This window comes from Dermacentor andersoni, chromosome 3 (assembly GCF_023375885.2).
Source record: "Dermacentor andersoni chromosome 3, qqDerAnde1_hic_scaffold, whole genome shotgun sequence".
NCBI classification, from domain to species: domain Eukaryota; kingdom Metazoa; phylum Arthropoda; class Arachnida; order Ixodida; family Ixodidae; genus Dermacentor; species Dermacentor andersoni.
In genome coordinates, this window is record NC_092816.1 from 655919 (window position 1) to 680134 (window position 24216).

A 24216-nucleotide genomic window follows, 5' to 3' on the forward strand; every position below is an offset into this window, starting at 1 on the left:
TATGCGGTTCTAGAATGCAGCAACTAGTCAAAGTAAATATTTCTTTTTTTTAGGGTCTCTATAGAGAGCCTTTCAACGCACCGATCCCACTTGTCTTCATCTTGTTTGTGCCTTTTTCCTGTTTAGGTTTTTTCCACGCATCTTGCTCGAAGTAACTTCCTAGGTCACTCCAGAGAAACCCATGCTCATTTTCCTTACACTTACATTTTAATTGAACAGGTCAAGCAAGTGGGATGAACGGAAGCATTTATTTACATATCGTGCTACAGGACACGGCACGTAAATTAAATGCAACAGCACAAGCACTAGCGAGAGAAACATGTGAAAGCACACCACATTCGTCCCAACATTTAGGAACATCTTAGGTTTTACATGGTCAAAAGTAATTTCTGCGCATTTAATCGCAGAGATTCCGATCTGCAAATTGCGGGATAATGCACATATCGTCGTGGTTATGTAAGCATGTGAGAAAGGGTATACAGACATGTTCTATGAAACTCCTCAATTTCTATGTACCTTGGTTACACAATCGAATATAAACAGACGAAGCGCACTGCGATGTTCCCATAGTCGGATTAAGACTCAATTTGAGGTTACATAACATAGCTGCAAAAGATTTCTTTCTTCTGTCACGGAAGCCTTGGTGAATGCACTTTTGCTGAAGGGCTGTACCTGCAAAGAGCATAAAATATGTATAAGCCTAAGTGTGAGCGAAGATGACGTTTCCCACTACATGACTGTATACAGTCGTAGCACCAAAGACAATATATGAAACAAGTTTGAGAATAGCTCTTGCGGACTAGTTGGTTCCTTATTGAATTTTAAGTGCTGCACAAGATGCACAAGAAAAAGAGGACAGTACAGAGCGCAGACTACCAACTTTTTTTCAAGAAACCACAGAAAGCGGAAATTGAAGCTTTCTTCATTTGGCAACATAGGGACAAGTGCGTAAGCACGCGTTCGGTTTTCCTCTCAGACAGGAAATTTGCTTTTCTCGATGGCCATATATGTTATGTTCTTTGCATCTTTTCGCCACGTTGTTTTCATAATCAACTGCTTTTCTGTTCTTACTAGTGGCACGAGCATCAAGTGGCACTCTTGTTTTTTGTTCCGAACTTCCGGTTCACCTCCTGAGACGACCGGGGACGAAACCAAAGATAAATAAAAAAAAACTGAAAAAGCTAGTATAGTACAGAATTCATGGGTTTCATTATAGATGACATCGCAGCATCAATTTAGTAACAAGTTCAGTTACTGAAGTGTCTGAAATAACTAAATTTAATTAGAAAACACTTATTACCGCAGACCGAGGCACATAATCTAAGGATTTAGAGACCCGCCACGTGAGACCGAATTTCGCGAAATTCCTGGACACCCGGAAGTAGAAAGCGGAAGTCACGCACAAGAAGTTGACAAGCTATATAACTGGCTAATTAATGGAAAGCAGTTCCCAGGCATAGACTGAGCATCTGCCTAGCAGAGCGGATCTGACGTCACTCGCTCCTCTCTCACTACTACTCCCGGCGCTCACCTGCTGGCACGCTCGCTTGCTCGCAACTGTTGCGCGCGCGCGCTCGTTACATGCTCTGACGTCAGCACCGCAGAGGACGCTATTAGATCATGCCGTTGAGTACGGGAGTTGGTCGACGTTGAGGAGGATTTTGAGAACCGAAGGGTTATTTACATCATTTGCAGTAATAAGACAAAGTAATGAACAGTCACAAAGTCATCGACGGCCGGCAGCAAATCGGACGCTGCGGCCCATGGCAAGAATGAAAAAAAAATTCTCCCTGTCTCTCCCTTTTAAGCCCTTCGGTCTCTCGGGGTCACGTCATTTTCGGCCAATCGTCGAGCCAGCTCAGGTATCGTCATTTTCCTCCAATGGTAGGCGCCCATGCAAGTACCGTCACATTCGGCCAATGGGGATGCCCCAAGGGCTCCATTGTCTGAGGGTTGACTTGCCTACAGTGTCACCTCCTCGCATGGAAGCGCTCAACTCGAGAAGACGGGCTGTTCTCGAACGACCTTCCAGAGCCGAAAAACAGCTTTGCTCGGGACCAAGATCAAGTACCTGGAACCATACCAGCCTCCCGTTGCACTTTCGGGAAGAGTCAAGCAGGGGGGGGGGGGGGAGACAATAGCTCGACGGGCGGCGCATGAGGTGGAGGTCGCCAATCTGTCTGACGGGTCCGGTAACGTGGTAGACGCACCCCGGCGCACCATAATTGGAATGCGACGGCGATTGAATGTGGTCGGGGAACTTCAGTGATGTCAGGAAAAGAGTCTGTATCAACAGCATGTAAGGTGCGCTTCGTTCGCCACTCGCTAGGGGCCTACGTCCCCTCAGGTGGCGCGCATTGCGCTTCCTCCTCGACCTCTCTTACTCCTCGTCCGCGTATCGTGACAGGGAAAAGACCTTCGCTCACTTAACCCAAAGAACACCAACGCCGAGTTGCGAGCGCCACTAAGGGAAACCTAAGTAAAAGATTACGGTCGCCTACCTTTTTTGCCGTCAGTTATTGTTACCTTCGCATAAGTGTTCTGTCAACTGTTTTGTTAGTTTTTTTTGTTTGTTTTACAGCGAAGCTGTATACCTCTGCCCGCCAAGGAAATTTACGTGTTGTAAGCAAGAAACCACCCTTACGTGGGCCGATCCCGGAGATAGTGCAATGCCGTGCCGAAACCGCGGCGGAGATGAAGCAGGCTAAGGACTCCCCATAAGTGGAAAGATCCCGAAGATAATGCCATGCCGGATCGACCCGCGGCGGAGGTGAAGTAGGCGTTAAGCACTCCCCATACGTGGACTGATCCCGAATATAGTGCAATGCCGGGCCGACCTGCGGCGGAGGTGAAGCAGGCGTAAGCACTCCTCATACGCGGTCCAATCCCGAAGATAGTGCAATGCCGGGCCGACCCGCAGCGGCGGTGCAGTTCGTGAGGAAGCTTTAGCTCGGGCCCAACTCCGACGCGGCCTATTCATATACATGTAAAGATAAGCCTTGGACCGATTTTAATGAAATTTGTTGCATTTGCGAGAGAAAGTTAAATTATGGTGACTTCCGGAAGCGGAATTTCAATTTAGGGCCTGAATTTTGTTACAAGCATTTTAGAAAATTCAGAAGTTTGAAAAAAACAGAAGCACGAAGTTTAAATATTCAGAGCTCTGCATCAAGAACAGATATCGCGGTTCTGTGAACGGCATCCATTAAATAATTAAAAGCGGACAAATTCGATATGTCATTTTACATCTTACGTGAATTTGTTACGTTGCTTACGAGGGTTCTGCAAAAGCAATATTTCCGTGTTATTAAATGTTTTGAGATTCATGTGTAACATATTAATTTCGTGCGCCTTGGATGTACTATTAGCTGCTTGTCACCGAATTGTATTATAATTTTTCGTTGATGAGTTACATAGTTGTAAACTTGATAGATTCGTTTTCGGGAAATTTTTGATTTTCGCCAATTTTTAATATAACATTCACAACCTAAATCAAGAATTAGAAACAAACACTCACTATATTAAATTTTTTTCCTTTAAATGCAACAAACCTACTCAAATTTGGTGCAGTGGTTGCCGAGAAAAGCGATTTATCCTTGTGCATGTATTTAGATAGGAGCACCCGAGCTAAAGCTTCCTCTTAAGGGGCACATATGCTGTTGCGACGCCAGTTTCTCGAATCTCGACCGCCATTATTATTGGGTAGCGTCGCGTTGTCGGCAGGCTGCAGGCGTCCGGTAGGTCATGGCTACCAGGCAGGGACGAGACAATTTCTAGTGCGAAACGTGCACTGTTCATTCAGTGGTTGGTGAATCATATGAAGAAGTGAAGGAATGAATTGAAAAAAGTACATTGCGGGGCCCCTAAATAGGCCCACTAAAATCATAGGCGGGATCTTGCTCACGTCAACGTGACAGACAAGCCAAGTCAACGTGACGTGACATGCACTCAGTCCCTGTCGTTGTTTTGCGGCTGCTCCTTCTCTCCTGGGCGATGTTGCACGTGTTTGCCCCTCTGGCGGTAGTCCGCGGAGTGTGGTCGGAGATGGGCGGCTGATCCTTTCTCCAGAGTCGGACAGTTCGCGGAAAGGTCTCCCCTTGGTCGCACAGTTTGCGGAAAGGGTCCTCGCCTAGAGTCACAGTTTGTGAAAAGGGTTCTATCCCAGAGTTGGACACACACACAAAGGGGCCTGTCATCACTGCGGGGCGCCTGCTAGACCGGCAACCACTCGAGACAACCATAGCAAATTAGGAATCCATCCTCCGTTTCAATTATGCATGCTCTTTGAGCCTCCTTTTTGCCTGAGGTGTTACACGCCAACCGTAACAATACAGAGCTTCGCTGGTCATCCTTCTTCGCAGAATGGGAGGTCACTGATGTTTTTTTATCGTTTACCGGCGTTTTCTTGCCTTTCTTCTTTTTCGGTGTTGCTGTTGATCCATTTTTTAATATAGCCGTAAGGATGAGCTTTATCCTGTCGTGTTAAATTTTGTTCGGCACTTTAGTGTACACACTTAGCGTCGTGTTGGTGGTGGTAGTTTCATTGCCTTGTTTTTTTGTGTGCATCCAGGTGGCGCACATGATTAAGTTGCCTATATAAAGACTTTCTGTCGTTGCTTGAAATGAGGTTGGTGGTCTGTGCTGTGTATTGCCCTCTTTTGCTTGTGCATCTTCCGCAACACGTTTATAATTCAAATTTGAGACTGCACAAGAACACACAGGCCATACGAGCTAAACGCTTCGGAAGAGCACTGTTAAAAAAAGTCGCAGTTTCGCCCGAAAGCCGTAGTATTGATTTCCATAGCAAATTATTAGACAGCTATAGGAAGTATGGTTAGTAGTTGTATCGTCCGTTTAAATTTGCAAATATACGCATACTAACTAAATTAACAACCATGGTACTAATACTAATTAAATTAACAAGCATGGTGTCGCGCTCGCAAGCAAACATGAATACATCTCATTCGATGACCATGGAAACTCTCTGTTCAAACACTAGAGCGAGGAATCGCAGCAGCGAGCGTATTAACCTTCGTGCTGCCTCTCGCTTCGACCCTATGTAAGCGTCGAAAGCACAGCGCACACGAACCTACCAGCAGTGGGGACACTTTGTCGACATCGCAGATCGCTTTGAAGATAGGGCGCCCGCGCTACCGCTCCCTACGCAGTAGCCACCGCAGTAGAATGCACCGGCCGTCCCTCCCCGACGCCTCACGCGCTACGCAAGACGGCGCGCTTCCTCTACGTTTTCCTCCCCTGCGCGCGCGAGAATTGCGAGCTGACCGAAACTTGCGAGGCTAAACTTGTGAGGTGACCCTCGCAAGTTTTACTCGCACTTACTGCAGGCCCGGCGATGATGTTATCGTGCTTGGACTTTATACCGAATATCACGACGACGGCGAAAATCCGCCTGGAGTGCTTACATAATTGATGGATCGCAATAAAGAAACCTGAAAAACAAGAGTAACGCCACCGCCGCTGGGTTGCTTGCAACACTGCCAGATGGTGTCCGCCTCCGCACATCCGCGACGGTGGCCGTTCGGGTGAAAGAAAGAACCCCAGAAATCTCAGTGCCCTTCCACTCCTTGAAGAAGGATGACCAGATAAGCTGTGTATGTGGGCCCCTTAATGGGAACTGCAGCCCCGCTGCGGGTCGACCCTGCGTTGCGCTATCTTCGGGATCAGCGAACGTATGGGGAGTGCTTAACGCCTGCTTCACCTCCACCGCGGGTCGGCTCGGTATCGCACTACATGCTACACATGCAAAAAAGAGCGTCGTGGTAACATATGGTACGACACCGCGCCTCTTTGCATGTGTAGTTATATGCACTTTCCTTTTGGAACACCAGGCGTCGCAACGTCAATTTCGATGTACAACTGCGTTACCAAGTTGACATCGGCGGCTTCACCCCCCTAGCCTTATATTCTAGTACACTTATTGGAGTGGCATCGTTCTCACTTGGATATAGTTTGATGTTTTTTACCACAATTCTGCGCAATTATTTATATAGGCTCAATATTGAATGGAACAAGTTTTTATCCTTGGAAATAAGCACAGTGTGTTTGGCAGCTAATGTGTTGTTTTAGATCATTTTTATTTTTGTTGTTCTTTTCAGGTTTTTTGTATGCAACCCGCCGTGAGGAGTCTCAAGTGCTTGCTCGCGCGAATGAACGCTTTTGGCGCGCAGCGCAGCATCGACAGAACGCCCAGAGTGATAACGTTTCTTGACCGAACTTCTTGCGTAGCTTCCGCAGCATCGACTGCTATGTATGGAACGGAGTATAAAGACAAGTCGAGACGCCGGACTCTTGTACCAGGGCACGTTCGACGAGTGCGGCGCTTGAGGAGCGTGGAAAGTGCAACAGCGTACGAACCTACCAGACACGGCCAAACACGGCCCCAGAAGGAAACACCACCAGAAACTTTGGTGCTAGTCGTGAAACCACGGGTAAATGTGGCGATCATGACTGCACCAAGCACGGACCTGCGCTACAACTCTGTGGTGGCGTCATCCGCTGCGGTCAATACCAAACCTTTGGCGTGTGCGCTGCAACCAGCAACACCATAAGCTTGCTCGTTTAGGACAAGAGGCGAGCAGATGGACTTCTAATGCTTTCGCACCTAGACGTGAACCGCGTACAGATACCAGTACTAGTCTATCAGGCACTCAGACGAGACATGTGCCGTGGCGTGATACACAACGTTGAGTGCCATGAAACGAAGGCTAAACTCTGGGCAGCCCTGACCTGTGAGCACTGACGTATCCTTGACGCGCGCTCAATGGGCCAACGTGGGACATGTCTGGACATTTGAAGGACGCCACGCCCTAACACCGTCATTTACTAGGGCTGCATCACCTGAACTTCAATTTACGAACTTAGAAGCATTTTGTGTAAACGCTGTCATCGCTGTGTCCGAACGAAGCGGTGTGTCCTACACGCGAAGGTTGTGGGATCGTTCCCCATCGGCGGCAAGTTGCTTTTTCATCCACTTTCGATTCCATTAATTTATCATTTGTTTATTTCAATTATTAAGCACAATTTCCCCTATGTGGTCCTTGGTGTCGGTGTTTGTTGGCTTCTTATGATAAGACTAATAAAAATCGGGCCCCTCAGTTAAACCCGTTTCTTCCCGTTTACTACATGAGGCAAGACATACGAAGGCAGCGGTGCTGCAATGAATGCAGACAACGCCCAAGTGCAGGAACTGTGAACAAGGCCACATGGCGACTGACCCCAAGTGTGCAGCGAAACTGAAGTCCGGCACAAATCTGCTAAGAATCTCCACTGACTGCCTCGCTCTCGTCGTAGAAGACACGGCACGCATCGATCGAGAAGCCGTAACAGAGCTATCCAGCCCCATGACGTTAAATTGACGCAGCAGCTACTAGAGCGCGAAAAAATCTCAACGCAGCCACGTGCCACAAAGGAAGCAGTAAGGAAGACTGTCTCCAGGAACTGCGCACAGCCGACACCGGGGGAAGTGGCTGCAGCGTCAACTGCGCAGCAACGCTAAAGCAAACTCTGCCAAGCATTTACGAGCCGGCGAACGCTTCGCCTTATACCATGCCGATGCCGCCGTCACCATCGCAGCTGGTCGATAACGAAAAAAGGCATGCGGCTCTTTTCGAATGGCTTCGTGCCAAGAGAGCAGCAGCCATGTAATGCGCAGGAGCTCACTAAAACGCAAGAAACAGCCTCTACTACCACACAGCAGACTGATTTGAATCTGCTAGTACAACAAATTTTGCATCCTCCCCTCCAAGCACAGGAGAAGCACTTCCAGCGACAATATGGCTTGCTCCAACAGCTCTTCGCCTCGCGTCAGTAGCTACCCGACTTCGCGTACAGCCCTCGAAAGTGCCACTACGCACATGCCACAGTGGAACTGCCGGGGTTGGGCACTTGTGCGACAGAACTGAACATTCTATTTATTCATTTATTTCACAATAACCCTAAAGGCCCTCAGGGAGGGTATTGCATAAGCAATGGTTACATCGGTCAGGCAAATCAGGGCGTAAATGTAAATACAATGCATAAAGAAAACTGGGACGAAATTAATTACAGTGCATCAACGTATTAACACAGAAAGAAAATAAAAGTAAATTTAGTTATCAGTACAGCAACTTTAAATGATTTGCACAAACTATGACAACGTTGTGGAGGCTTTGGTTATCGGCGCATGGAAGAAAAAAAATCAGTTTACAAATCAGAGAGTGAAACGTTATGTATTAGGTATGCATGGTACTGCGTAGAGCGTCTGTAAATTTCGAGGCATTTGTTTCCGTGACAATGTGCGATGGCAGATTATTCCACTGTATCGCGGTGCGAGGTATAAATGACTGACCAAATGCGAGAAAACGACGCATGATGCATTTGAAGAATGCAAGAATGATCCCGACGCGGAAAAATGGCTCAGGGTACACACATGAACTCGTTATGAAGAGATACGTGATAGTAAAGCTTATGGAATAGTGTTAAACGAGATATATTGCGATGAAGAGACAAGGCTTTAAGTTCGGCGCGATTTTTTAATGCTATTACATTGGTTTCTCGTGAATAATTGGAAAAGATGAAGCGTACAGCACGGTTCTGCAGGGCTTCTAAGTCAGCTATTAGGTATGTCTGACGGGGATCCCTTATGGCTGACGCGTGCTCTATTTTAGGACGTATTAGTGTTGTGTATGCCAATTTGCTCGAGTGTACGGGAGCATATTTGAGGTTATGTTTAAGGAAACCAAGCGAACGGTTAGCAGATGCGAGGATATGGTTAATGTGATTATACCACGCCAAGTTAGGGGTTAGGTGTACGCCAAGATATTTGTAGCTGGAAACTTGTTCAACAAGGCTGCCGTTTAAGATGTAAGATGTTGATGTTTGGGGTGCCTGATTAGTAAAAGACATGAATTTAGTTCTATCAAGATTTAGAGGCATTAGCCAGGTTAAACACCATACGTTTATTGCGTTTAGGTCAGATTGAAGAATGTCATGTTCACGGTTAGAGTGAATATTACGATATATGACGCAGTCATCAGCAAATAGTCTGATATTGGATTTGATGCGTATGGTAGATCATTAATATAAAATAGAAAAAGTAGGGTCCGAAGCACACTTCCCTGTGGTACACCAGATAATACGGGGACTATAGATGAGTTGTGATTGTTAACCGATGTAAATTGCATCCTGTTAGAAAGAAAGTCTTTTATTCATGTGACAACAGCAGAGTCGATGTTCAACTGTGTAAGCTTGTGAATAAGTCGGCGATGAGGGACACGGTCGAATGCTTATGAATACTAGAAATACAGCATCTACTTGAATTCCGGTGTCCATTGATGAATGTACGTTGCAAATACAGCCAGCGAGCTAAGTGTCACATGAATAGCCTCTGCGAAAACCACGCTGTTGCTTAAATGTGAGGTTATGTTCTTCAAGGCAGTTAATGACTTGGGAGTCAGGGGCGTAGCCAGTAGGGGGGCTTATGGGGCTTCAGCCCCCCCCCCCCCCCCCCGAAATTTTTTCGTGCTGTCCATGCACCGCCGGCCAAAGCAACCCCCGACGGCGGAAATCAGTCTGGATTTTGTCTAGAACGTCTTTTTCACGCTCGAAACGCCATTTCACCGCAGAAATTGCGAACTCGGGCTGCATTTCGCGGCAACGCCCATGCACCAGGAGTCACATAACGTAAGCAGCCCCATCCGAGCACAAAGCTTCAAGGACGTTTTGATGGCGAACGGGCTCGCCGCGGCATCTCGCGGAGGCCGCGGAATCTACACTCTATCATGGAATATACGGAGCGCGTGGATGTCAATTCCGAAACTTTATGGGTACAAAGTTCTCAAACTTTTGACGTGAAAGGTGCATTGACATTTCCAAACGTGTGGTATAGATCTTCAATTGCGGAACTTTGTAAGTTTAATATTCCCATAAATATTTGACGCCAAAGGTTCATTAACTTTTCTAAAGTCGTACATCGGGCCATACAACGAGACAAGCCAAATGAACACACTATCAGACAAGCTGACAAAGCCCGCAGCGAGGCCCCATGAGACGAAGCGTTGTGCATTCGTGTCGTTATGTCACATAAAGAAACATCAACATTTTTTTTCACCTGCGCCAAAGCATCCAGTGAAGTCACTAAATCCAGTCAAGGTAACTACGTTCTTATTTATTTTTTCTACTTTGACTTTTAATCGCGAGGACACATTGAGCCTCTTCAGTTTTTTTTGTTCTCGCTCCCCTACCCGCGAGCTGCCAGAGCCAGCCAGAGCGCATGCGTTTTTCTCGTGTTGTCCCGACCACCGCGAGGTGCACCTCGGTGCGCGTTCGGTTTTCTCTGGCAGAGTGCATTTTCACCTGGAAGAGTTTTGGACGCTTTCTAGATAGCAGAAGAGAAAAAGAAACAGTGGTCGCTCGCCGCCATCACTGTGCGTACTCGACGGATTGCACCGCGTTCGCTTGAGCGCAACCTCTCCAGAAAGTCTTGCCTCGCCGGTGTAGGATACCGAGCAATATGCGCATGGTTCTTGGTGGACCAAGCGTCTCGTGTTTTCTTCGATATTCCTTTAATAGCCACATTAGTTGCCCAAAGTAGGCTTTCGATTGTGACCAACATACTTTCCTTTGCGTTTTTTTTTTTCACTACGGCGTCCCCGCCCGACAAAAGGAAAAAAAAAGAACGTTGTTGCGGCGCAGCGAATTGTCGCATGGTGAAATTTCCATTTTGTTACTTCTTTTGCGGAAAGTAATGGGCCATGGGACGCCTCAGCTGCCGGACACTCATATTATTGCGATAGCAATTATATGGACACTCTGGGCGCATTCCTGCCGTCGCCGTCGCCCTCATGTTCCGCATAAAGTCCGAGGTCGATAACATTGTGACCGCGCACCGCATGCTGTATGTGCGAGTGAAAGCGTAGGGGCGGGGAGGTGAAATGGGTCAGCCGACGATGGTGACTCAGTCTTGTGTGCGCAAAGGAGAAAAGCGGGGAGCAAGCGCGCCGCTTTCCGTCACGCACGATACATCGGGGAAGTGGATGGAATGGGCGAGGAATCTAGGATTCTGTGAATCTGCGATTGTGCAACGTGTTTATTTGCCTTGTTTGACCCATTATATACCGTGAATTTTTCTTAGAAAGAGAGAAGAAACTTTATTAATGAATGGCCGGCAGTTTCGTTGTAGTGGCCTCAGGTGGCGGCTAACGTAGATTTATTGGATACTTATACGTACGTTTAAATATCTTGTGGCGAGGTTTTGTGCGTACGTGCAGTGAACTTTGTTTCCAGTGGCACTTTTTTGCCCTTTATCAAGCTGTACCTTCGCATTTGTATATTCCATTGTATCTTCGCATTTCTAATGTACGAGGGCGAGTCAAATGAAAGTGAGCCTACCCACCGTGCGCAATTATGGTTATGTTCATTATCTGCAAGGCCGGCGTGTAGCACACAGGCATCTCTCATTTACAAAGGTGACACGCAGGTGTGAGGATAAATGTTTTTTTAATGCGCTCATACATTGGGTTGAACATGGTTGCGTGAGGTAATGGACGCTGCAGAAGTTGAGCAGCGTGGTGCCGTGAGGTTTTTGACAGCTGAAGGTGTTTCCCACAAAGAAATTAGTCACCGTATGGCTGCCGTGTACATTGAACATTGCATTTTATTGGCCAATGTTAAGCGTTAGAACAAATGGTTCAAAGAAGGACGTGAAAGTTGAAAAGACTATCCCAGACCGGACCAAAGGCATCGTGCAATCACCCCTAACAAAATTGCAAAGGCTGATGAGCTGATGACACAAGAACGGAGGATAAGCATCGATGAACTGGCAGAGCGTGTGAACATCAGTCATGGTTCGGTTCATCGTCACCGTTCACGCCATAATTCATGAACATTTCTGTTATCGGCTCTTGTGTGCGCAATGGATGCCCAAGATTTTGAACCACCGCCAGAATACGGAGAAGTTCGGCGCTGCCTTTACTCATCTGATCTAGTACCACAATAACGGCGACGATTTCTTGTCTGCAATTGTAATCGGAGACCAACCATCATGCCACTACTACGAGCCTGAAACACGACGGCAAAGCTTACAAGGGAAACATTCGAATTCACCACCGCCAAAGAAAGCAAAGGCCGTCATTTCCGCCGGAAAGGTGTTGCTGACTTTTATTTTTGGATCGTCAGGGGCCATTACTGATAGAATTTGCTAAATCTTGAGAGGCTATCAATTGTTTCCGATATTGTGAAACGCCGGATCGGCTGCGTGTCGCAATCAAGAACAAACTACGTGAAAAATTGACGATAGGGGTCATCTTCTTCCACGGCAATGCCCGTCCCCACGTCGCTGATGTGGTTAATAAAAAACTGGCAAAGTTCAAGCGGGAAACGCTGCGACATCCGCCATACAGCTCAGACCTGTCGCCTTGATACTTCCACATTTTGGGGCAACCGAAAAAACAGCTCAAGGGAACCAGATTCGTCTCGGACGATGACGTGAAAGTCAGTTGCAGACGTTTTGAAGCAACAACCCAAGGAGCTTTATGAGACGGGAATTACGCAGCTCGTTAGTCAATGGGACAAATGTCTAAATGCTCACGGAGGCTACTTATAAATAAAGCAGCCCGTTTGTCCTATATTCGCATTGGCTCACTTTCATTTGACTCGCCCTCGTATATTCTGCAGAACTCCTGCTTTTTATACGTGCTCTCTGTTGCGACTATAATTTCGGTGCAACATTGGAACAAATGACAGCGTCATTTAGATTTTTCACTGGCAGTTGCAAATGTACAAGAATGTACACAAGGATCTTGAATGACAAAGTTTCATTAACTTATTTGTCCTCAACTTGTTCATTTCATGGCCTTTACATTTTTCATATCAGCGGCATGCACTGCTTTGCTGGTTTCGAACTAATGTGGTTCTAAAGTTCGTGTGATATTTTCTTTACTTAGTAAATAGACAAAAAACATGGAAGCATTGACATCAGTTATGTCGGGCACAATTTTTGGCACATACGAGTATAATATTTTATGAAAGAAATACATATTTTACTTGTATTGACAGTGCGTAGCGTTCAATAATTCGTTTGCAGCATTTTTGGCAATTGCAATGCAGTTATTATTCATGTATTTAATCCCTATACAAATTGTTTAAGCGGAAGCTTTAGCTCGGGCCCAACTCCGACGCGGCCTATTCAGATACATGTAAAGCGCAGAAACGCTTTTCTGAGATAACTCCTGAATCGCTTTTAACAAAATTTGTTGCGTTTGAGAGAGTAAGTTAAATTCTAGTGTCTTTTGGACGCGGAATTTCGATTTAAGGCCCAAACTTTGTTTAAAATAGTTTGAAAAATTCGAAACTTCGAAAAATATAAAGCACAAAGTTTACAAATTAATAGCTCTGCATGAAGAACAGATATCGCGGTTCTGTAAACGGCTTCCATTACACCATTCAAAGCAGATGTATTTGATATGTCTGTCTGTATCTTATCTGAATTGGTTATGTTATGTACAAGGGTTCAGCAAAAGCCGTATTTCCATAATACATAATTTCTTGAGACTCATGTGTAACATCAGTTTTGTCCGCTGTAGATGTACTATTATGTACAATTCACAGAATTGTGATATCAATTTTCATTGCTTATTTACATAGTTGTAAACTTCATTGTTTCGTTTTCTGAAAATTTTCGATTTTTGCCACTTTTCAATAAAATATTGACGACATAAATCGAAAATTCGATAGAAACAATCACTAGAATTGAACTTTTTCTTTTAAATGCAACAAACCTCATCAAATTTGGTGAAGCGGTTGCCGAGAAAAACGAATTCTCCTTCTACATGTATTTAGATAGGAGCATCCGACCTACTGTTTCCTCTTAGGAGGAGGCCGAGTTGCATTGTGAGCCACCCCCGAACGAAATTTCTGGCTACGCCACTGTTGGGAGTGTATAATATGCTCGACTAATTTACAAATGTTACTTGTTAAAGAAATTGGTCGGTAGTTGTCGCCGGAAGTGATTCTTCCGAAATCCCCATGCTTGGCGCAATGGCGCAGTTTCTGTAGTGCCAGTAACAGCTTGCAAGAATACGAAACACGCACATCTGTCGCGGAATACAGCTGCATAGGTCGGCAAGACACCCCTCTTTACCACTGAGCACGCGTGTGAGGCTCCGAGTACAGCTTGCTGGCATGCTTGCATTTGCTTGCTCATGCTTTTTTTTTTCACTCTGCCAATTTTAAGAGAGTGCTTAAAGCACTTGGATGCATGAAATTCCCTTTGCTTTTTTTTACACACCTAAAGCCACCAAAGATGAGGCATCAAACATGCATGTTAAAAATGTAATACTTGCTGCTTATAAATTTTCCAAACCAAATATAACCTTAAATGATGTGCTCAGCGATGAATGAAGTTCTCACTGTGTGCAAGAAAGTTGCGTGCATAAGTGGTTAACTTCATGCAGCAAGGAATTGAAGGTTGAGCAGTGAGTGTACAATTCATTATGACTGGCTTAAAAGCAAGATGTATCTATAGCGGTGACCTTATGCAGATATATACTCATGAGATCTTTCCAAAGGGAGTATTTATTTTAAAGCAAATAATTTATATTGCTGATAAGAGAACTTATTTTGAGTGACATGAAACAATTGTATTTTTTCTTGCCAGCCTGGGTGTCCAATCTGTTGCCGCCTTACTACTTAGACATACCTAATTTAACATTTCAACAATAAACAAAACATTACAAAAGTGCACAGAATTAAGCAGTACCATGACAGGCATGCTCCCTCTTTCAGCCATGGCAGAAAACAAGAATGATCGACTTGAGACTGTTTGATGCTGTCAGCATCATACATGCATGCTCTATTTTGAGTGCTCTACATATAAAACATAAGCTCACACAGGGTGCACATGATACATGAACTATTGGAAGCTCTACTCACGTTATTTGAGTTAGTTGGGCATGGGCTGCATGCTGTTTATGTATTTATGCAGTAATAACCTAGCTAGCTGATGCACAGCCACACTTTAGGAAAATGAAACAAAAATGCATAGCATAACATAAACAGCTGGCCACTACCTGCATTTATTTGAAAGCAAACCGAGATTATCAAGTGACTTAGCTTAGCAGTAAGTTCATTGACCTCTCGTGGCGTGAAAAGGTTGATGTAGTTAGTAGTTTTGTGTTTGTCTTTCTTAATTAGTAGCTGCTTTAACATGCACATGACAATGAAATGAAGGCTCATATGGCGGAAGACAGGGCCGCACTAAAAGTGAGGGAACGTTCACTGCCATTTTTTTATTGCATAACAAACCAGCGAATAGTTCCTTACGTTCAGTTTCGTGAATAAACACAAGGTGTTCTGCGTAAAACTGGAAGATTATTGTGCTCCATTATCTATTCACCATTAGGATAGCCAAATGAATGATACTCCCATTAGCACTGCGAGAGCACCGAAATTTGCTGTCAAAAGGCTGCTATGGCTCAGCCTCTGTGCCAAACGTAAAATTGTTCCAGAAGAAAACAAAAATACTGGTGAATTGGGTATGCATTCACATATACTATTCAAATCTACACATCACAAGTAATCTTTCATTCCTTGGCGCTTTGCTCACCATTGTACAGACTGTTTCAGCACTGCGTGTGTGCTTACAGTAACATAACTTGGCAAATCAAAGCTGGGGTATTCAGTACACTGAAAGCAACTTTGCATGTGGGTTAGATAATATAATGCTCCTACGTATGGGTCAGCTCAGTATTATCAGCTGCTTTGTTTACTAGTCGTTCACTGTTACGCCTGGACTACACGGTGCCACTGGAGAATGCTGTATTCCTGCACGCACGCTAGAACAGCTTGGTTATGCACAAAAATCCCTTTACATAGCGCTTAAATTAAGGTGTTGTAGATTTACTGCCAGAATGTGCTTATAAGCAAAACTGCTGAGCATTCGAAAAATCCTTTAAAATGTAAGGGTGGATACTCAGCTTTGCAAGTGTGACATTCTACATTCATAGTGCAAGACCACATAATGGACAAGAAAGATACCACATAAATGCTAGTGTTGTGACCTCGCAGTTGCAATGCAAGTAGTTTTCTGTGGTTTTTAGCTATAAACATGTGAAGCAACCTGTAAATTCAGAACTGTATTAGGTAAACTTAGACACCATAAAAAGCAACATAACACTAAGGTGTACGCATTTTTTGTCACGTAACCTCTTTGTGGTGCAGGTCAAATATATATATATATGCTATTTGTAGCTGAAAACAGCATGCATTTCACATTTAGAGCTCAGAATGTTCAATGGAAAAGATTTTTGATGTGCTAGACATACATATGGCACCTTCCTTGTCCAATGCTTTGCACACGGATAGCTATGTTTGGCACAACTTGAGTAGCACATTCATAAGGGACTACTACATACAAAATCCGTAATGCTCCTCGCCTTTGATATTCTACCCTCCGACACAGAAGTACAGACTGGAATTTTTCTTTATGTCAATATTCAAAGGGCAAACAGGTTCTCGGTATCACACGTCTCAATCTCTCACACATGGCATTTATTGCATGTTCTGAATGTGCATTCATTGCCGGTGGTACATCTTCTAATGTAAAAATAGTTTGACGTAGTTTTACCTGTATATTTTTGAACTTACCCATAAGTTCACTGCTCTACTTGTATATACCTCCTTCACTACTGGTATCTGTGCTGTGCCTTCATTAGCGCAGTAAATGTTGTGAAAGCTGTTAATTCATAAAATAGGAAGGCTATCCAATATAAACAACAAACTTGCAGGCAAGGTAATCTTGACAAACTAGATGAGATGGTGGCACTATTCTACTTGTTTTCAATTGTGATAGCAGAAGTATTTCCACTTGTGCTGCCTGCTGCCGGATGGTTGCGACCAATATGCTCGTGAATGTTTGGGTCATTCACATTTCAAGGGATAAGTAACTGTTGCATACGTACAACATCTTCCTCTGCCTATATCAATTACTTAAGTACGTGTAGCACGTTCAGCTGTGTGATTATTGGTGTAGCTGAAGTGATGTATCACACATAGTTTCTGCACACTACCCGATTGGCGAACAGCATGCAGGAATTGGTCTTTGAGCTATTGCTCCAGTGGTGGCTTTTCACTAAACTGACTGTTGAAGAGACAGGTTTCACTTCATCGAAAGGCCCGTGTGAAAATGAGCCTAGAACTCATGCCGCGAAATAGAGCCATCATGTATGACTGAGAAACAACACGTGACAGAACGATGAGCAGTGGGATTCATCTCACTAGTACAGAAAGAATTGCAGCTGCATTCAGTATTTCACTGATGGTATACTAAACACAAACATTTATACGGGTTGTTTGGATGGCACAATCACGATCCCTCTGATAAGAGATGGCAAAAGCTAAATAAAAAGCTGCTGCCTCAGGTACTGCATTGGTCTAAAATATGCATTCTCACATGCAGTGGATACAGTCCATAAATTTCTTTGCACACAGGTATGAAATCTTGTAACTGCACCATGTGATAAAATTTAAATAGGATCAGCTGAGTACCATATAGAACATCTTTAATGGGGTACAGTTGGTGCAATATGCCTTGATATTAGAAGTTGTGCTGTTTTGTTCACACGCACGTGCACGTAAATGCAATGTACACATACATTTCTGTTTACGTGTTACTGTGTGCATCAAATGAACAGCACAACTTATACAACAAGAAATAAATACATTTTTTTTCGTAATAGTGTAATTCCTATTAGCTACGCAGTGATTTTTTTTCTCACATGCAGCAACTCAACTTCGTGCATAAGTTAAGCTGATGTTGCTAATGTAAGCTAGACATGGGTGTCATTTCCAGAATATGATAAAGAAGTGACCCTGTGTTTGGGCCTAAAATTGATAGTTTGACATCTTATCTGGCTGAGTAGTAAATTCATGTCAAAAAAAGAAAAATGTAGTACTCTGACAAAACAGGGTGGCTAACATAATATAAGGAGCAGACACTTGAAAATTTTGCCAGCCGTTCATCCTCATTAGCTGGCTTCGATCACATAGCTAATGCTGACATAATTATGAAAATTTGTGTTCAGGATAAACTCATGGCAGCCAATAGGCACGTTTTACATTGTGATAGCAGCTGACTTCTCAGGGGCAATGCACTGTGGACATGAACACGCTGAAGAATGACAAGAGGTGAGGCACCTCTTTCCATAGTCTGGCAGCACAGCTGAAAACGGTTCAGTTAATGAGTAGAACCGTGGCCTGCGCAAAATAAAGATAAGTGAGATAGCCACTTATAGTGTCCAACATCCTACGTCCACGAATGATAGGCAGCAGTAAGCTTACCGATAGATGAAAGTGCACCGGAAAACATTCAATGGGCATACTTTGCAAGCCCAAGTCAGTTTAGTGCACATTATTTGCTAATGACTGTTAGCAGAATGAACACGAGGATAGAAAATAAAGCACTTATCAGGCACATAATGCTGGCACTTGTGCTATTGTTCGTTTTAAACTGAAGCCTCGTGCCAAAACAGGTGACACAAACCAGATAATCAAATAGGCTGGAGCTGAGCTATTTCTCTAGCTCAGCTGTCTTTTCCTTATTTCTGCGTACATCTTTGGAGAGCCGGCATGGTTCGTGGTACGTATGCAAGTTGACGTCTCCGTGCCTCTGCCGGGAATGGCGACTTCAGCGGCGGCTGCGTCTAGGGAGCGGACCGGCCTCCAGAGCGACACCGACGGCGATGACACCAGCGTCTACTCGCTCAGCAGTGAGGACTTCTCTGATGACGCCTTCGAGCTTGTGCGGAGCCGCAAGGCGAAACGAAGACACACCACCAGGACATCCATGTCTTCGAGCACGCCAACGGTAGGACCAACTCAGAATACCGCAGTCAGTACGATTCTATTTGTACCAGAACTCGCTACCGACAACCTGAGGCGACTCAACAGACAGTCCGTATCGGTGCAACTTGAAGCGGTGGCGCCAAATCAGATAGCAGACGTTAGAGTCAACACACGAAAAAATGTGTTAGCTATCGACGTCACACATGATGCAGCGCTGAGAAATTTGACTGCAGTTACAGAACTAGGTGGCGTTAAGCTCCGCTCGTACATCCCCCAGAACAGTGGTTCAACTACTGGTGTCATCTACGACGTGGACGTCTCCATCTCCAGTGCCGACTTGCCGATCCTAGTGAAGCCTGCCGTTGATGGCGTCGTCATAACACATGTGTATCGCCTCGGCACATCCCGCTGTGTGAAAATTATATTCAAGGGCGAGACTCTCCCTTCGCACGTCAAGGTAGGCCACTTTAGACACCCTGTGCGACCATTCATCCCAAGGCCACTGCAATGCCGCAATTGTATGAGGCTGGGACACGTGAGTGCCGTGTGCGAGAACACGAGAGTTTGCTCACGCTGCAGCGAGCCCCACGCTGCAGAAGCTTGTGCAGCCACGGTTCTCAAATGCACCAATTGTCTTGGGTCCCATGATGCTTCCTCGAAGGACTGCCCCAAAATGAAGAATGAAAAGGCGATGTTGAAGCAGATGGCGAGAGACCATTCGTCTCGTTGGGAAGCTGTTGCGGCCGTTAGAAAGCGACGCTCCCGACGCCGCCGGACTTCAAAGAACGCTGATACCTCTATGAAGAGTACGTCCCATCCGACAACACCCCCTCCTCTGCCCCCGAGGCCTGGGGCAATTCAATCTAAATCGGACAAGGCCATGGCGGAGAACAATACAACTTGGTCCTCACTACTAAAGCAACAGCCAAAGCCAGAACAACAGCGGAAGTCACAACCGAAGCCACAGCTGATGCCGCAGCCGATGCCGCAGTCGGTGGTACGGCCGATACCACAGCTGGAAGAGATGCCACAGCCGGAGGCGATACCGCAGCCGATGCCACAACCGGAGGCGATGCCGCAGCTGATGCCACAACCCGAGCCGGAGCCACGTCAAGTGATACAGCTGCACACGGCTGTAGAGCGAACAGCGCGGGTTCCTGACAAATTGCCCGAAGAAGACCGGCAAGTCGTTATGATGCTCCGGTCTCTGATGAATACTCTTCAAATACTCTTAAATAACCTGCACACTCCGTCAGCGCGAAGTGCAATGCAAGTGCTGGATGCTCTCAATTCAGTACTTGCAACTCTTGAGTAAGCATCATGGCTCACCCGCATCATTATACTCGCACTGAAGTCAGAACGGCTGGGGTTTAGCTTAAAAATATACTGCCACGTACTGCAACGTACTGCTGACGCCCACCGGATCCTTGGTCTTCACTGGTAACTTTAACGTGCATCACCAGCTATGAACCACCAAGATTGACGGCAGCCTAAGGTATCGACGGAGCACTTGCTTTGACTTGACTGATTTCCAAGTACTTTGCTGCGTGCACAGACAGTGTTCCCTCTATCCCGCTTTCTTTCTTTCTGTTCCCCCTTTCCCTTCCCCTAGTGTAGGGTAGCAAACCGGACGCGCGTCTGGTTGACCTCCCTGCCTTTCCTCCCTTTGCTATCTCTCTCTCTCTCTGTCGCTACTGATTGTATCATTACTTCTGAAAGTTGCGAAGGGCTGGAGTTCACCACTTCGCGGCAGCGAACAGCATGCACAGAACAGATACCAATCGCGTACGCTGGGTGCGCCGATCGGAAATACTTATTTGGCCACGCACTGAACATGTGTCCTGCTTAGAATGCACGTATATGTGATGGATTTCTCGTTTGCGACGCGCACGCGACGCATGGAACAGAAAGTCACGAAGTCGACGGTTTCAAATATTTCTTGTGACGCTCTCGTAAACACAACACACTTCCTGTGCTCCGTCTGTTTCTGTCGGTGATCGCATGCACTGATGACGCCTGGTAGGGTGCACCGGCTTGCTGCCTTCGGTGATTACCTCCGTGGGTGCCAGATAACTGTAGTAAAAATCATTAGAAGGAGAAAAATATACTGTTTCTGACGAGGCTGTAGCTTAGGCCTTGTGTCCCCGCTTCGCTTCGCTTCTAGCACGCGCCATGTTTGCTGTGACGACAGCCGACACCGTCCGCCTCGAACCAGCCAATGAGAGGCGAGCAGGCGTGCGGACGGGAAGGACGGGAGAGTTGCGACCGCTCCTCGCTCTCCACTAGAGAGCCATAAGCACGCGGGCGGACGAGGGCGAAACGGACGGGCGGATTGATCATGTTTGGGCCCTAAGGCAAATAGAACACTGCAAAGCGCCAGAGTTAGCTGCTAGCCAAAACCAAGCGTGGGAAAAGGACGAGGTCAAGCTAATTGCTGTAAGAAGAAAGCAAGCCCAGCAGTAAGGCGTCGCAAAAGATATATTCGCCAATGCCCCTACTGCAACATAAGTCACGAGCAGAGAAAATGCCCAGCGTGGGGCAGAACGTGCAGCATATGTCAGAAAGGAAACCACTTCGCAGTGTGCTGCAGAACAAAGAAAAGCATTCAAGAAGTGCACTGTTCACCGCAGACTGAAGCGGAATCGAACGACGAATTCCACATTTTGGCCCTGAGCATAAACGACGTTACGAGGGACAAAGACTGGATAATCACGACAACACTGCCTAATCGCTCCATACGCATGAAAATTGACACGGGGGCACAAGCCAACTTGCTTCCTCACGCCCTTTTTCTCAAGGTGAGCGAAGGAAGGCGTCTGACAGCATCTTCCACGCTGCTGACGAGCTACGGGGGCGGAGTGATAAAGCACTTTGGAACTGTGACGCTGCCACTTCGCATCGGCAAGATTGAAGATTTGACTAATTTCTTTGTTGTCAAGAAAGGAAAGCAAGCGCTACTGGGCCTTCAGGCTTACGAACGTTTCGGAGTAGTTTCAATGGTACAAACAATTCAAAGGCCTGCCTATTTGAAGACGCAAGTTTTCGGCGAGTTTCCGCAGCTGTTCCAAAGCCTAGGTTGCATAAAGGAAACCTACAGCCTCGAGCTGAATGAAGGAGGAAGGCCAGTGTCGCTGCCCTCACGCCGAATTCCGCATGCGCTTCGTGAGCCACTGCGCCAAGAGCTGACCCGCATGGAACGTCAAGGAATCATCCAAAAACTGCAAGAGCCCGCTGAGTGGGTAAGCCCTCCTGTCATCGTCAAAAAAAAAAAAAAAAAGGCGGCCGTTTGCGTGTTTGCATAGACCCCAGACACGTAAGCCGGTGCGTGAAGCGCGATCATTATCAGCTGCCGTCCAAAGAAATCGTATTCGAGCTTGCAAATGCAAAGGTATTCAGCAGGCTAGATGCTAACTGGTTTTCATCAAATCCCCTTGTATGAAAAAAACTAAAAATCTGCACTTTTGCCACGCCGTTCGGAATGTACCGCTCTTTAAGGCTGCCCTTCGGTATACGCACCGCGAGCGAAGCGTTCCAGAAGGCGATGGGCAACATTGTTGATGGCCTAGACGGTGCCCGCTTCTACATCGACGACATACTCGCGTGGGGCGCAACGCAACAGGAACATGATAAGCGCTTACGAGCAGCACTACTGGCAGCAAAATTCGCAGGATTAACGCTCAGTCGTGAAAAGTGTGTCTTCGGCACTGACGAAGTAAAGTTATTAGGCGACGTCTTCTCGGCAGACGGAATCAAGCCAGACGGAAGGTTGGTTAAGTGTGTAGTGGAATTGCCGCCGCAAACGTCAAAACGAGGTGTTCAGAAACTACTGGGCGCAGTAAACTACTTTGGAAAGTTCATTACAAACCTGTCTGAGAAGACCAGGAAACTGCGAGCCCTATTAAAACACAATTGCATGTTCGAATGGTCAGGCGGCCATAACAACGAATGGGAAAAACTGTGCGAAACGTTGTCAACTGCACCTGTGCTTGCCATTTTTGATCTGTCAAAGCAATCCATGATAACAGAAGACGCATCCAGCTTTGCGCTAGGGGCGGCGCTTTTACAGTTGCATGGCGAACACTGGCGGCCAGTTGCTTATGCTTCGCGTGTGCTAGCAGACGCGGAAACCAGCTACGCGCAGATTGAGAAAGAGGCTTTGGCAGTTACACTCTAAAAATTTTCACACCCTTATGGGTGTAATGCGGGTGTATTAATCTTTTCACCCTTGTAAACACCCTTGAAACACCCTTTTTTAACGGAAAAGGGTGTTCAACAAGAAAACACCCTTGGAACACCCCAGTCTTTCTAATTTACACCCTAAATATAAGGGAGTAAGTGAACAAGCTTACAGTATATGATAAATGAACATTGCCAGTTAAGGCGTTGATATTGGCTATACATGAAACGCGCGCTACCTGCGCTTGAATCAGGTAGCTGGAATGATTAGATCGGGGCATCTAGGCAGCAGCGCACTGGCTCCGAACAGCGGTCAAAAATGAAGTTTCCCACGAATGTTGATATCGAACGGATGACACTAACGCGCAGACTTTGTATAGCCAGATATCTGCAAAAGGCTTCATATGATCAATGGCAAAAAATTTACAATGCTATCACTGAATACTTAAAGGTGTGCAACCAGTTAGACTGAGAATGGTTAGGAGTGAAGGCTAACGGTAAATAGCTCACCAACTTACGGTTTGTTGATGACATTCGCATACTCAGCAACGCTGCAGACTATTTGCAACAAACGTTTGAGGACCTTGGCGAAGAAAGTGTAAGAGTCTGATTGAGAGTTAGTATGCAGAAGAGAAAAGTAATGTTCCGCAGCCTGGCGAGAGATCGAATGTCATGGTCGGCAGTCAGCCTCTAGAACCTGCGCAGAAATACGTTTATTGAGGTTAATTACTCGCAGGGGCCTCTGATCAAGGAAATTAACAAAAAAAATAGCTGGACAGCTTACGGCAGGCATTACTAAATCATGACCAGGGAGCTTACTGCTAATCATTGCTTTCTACCGTTACTAACGTATGGGGCCGAAACTTGGAAGTTACCAAAGAAGCTTGGGAAGACGTTGAGGACCGCGCAACGAGCGATGGAATGAAAATTATTAGGCATGGCGATAATAGACTAGAAGACAGCGATGTGGATTAGAGAGCGAACGGGGATAGCTGATATTCTGGTTGACATTAAACGAAGAAGTCGTGCTGGGCATACATTGCAAAGCGTAAGGGAGAGAACTGCTGGTCTATTGGAGTTGCAGAATGGGTGCTAAGGGAAGGGAAGCACAGTCGAGAACGGCAGAGAATAATGTGGACGTGATGGAATTGGGAAACTTAGACACGTGGAACCAGTTAGCACAAGACAGGGGTATTGGAGATC

General features: G+C 45.9%; 1 protein-coding gene across 1 annotated transcript in view; it reads right to left on the reverse strand.

The window, feature by feature from the left end:
• Nucleotides 1–229: 229 nt before the first annotated feature.
• LOC126520647 (acidic phospholipase A2 PA4-like) overlaps nucleotides 230–24216 on the reverse strand; it is a 198934-nt gene continuing 174947 nt past the window's right edge. The window contains exon 3 of the mRNA XM_050169443.3: nucleotides 230–672. The gene's annotated coding sequence lies outside the window, so the exon portion shown is untranslated. The remainder of the gene's footprint in view (nucleotides 673–24216) is intronic.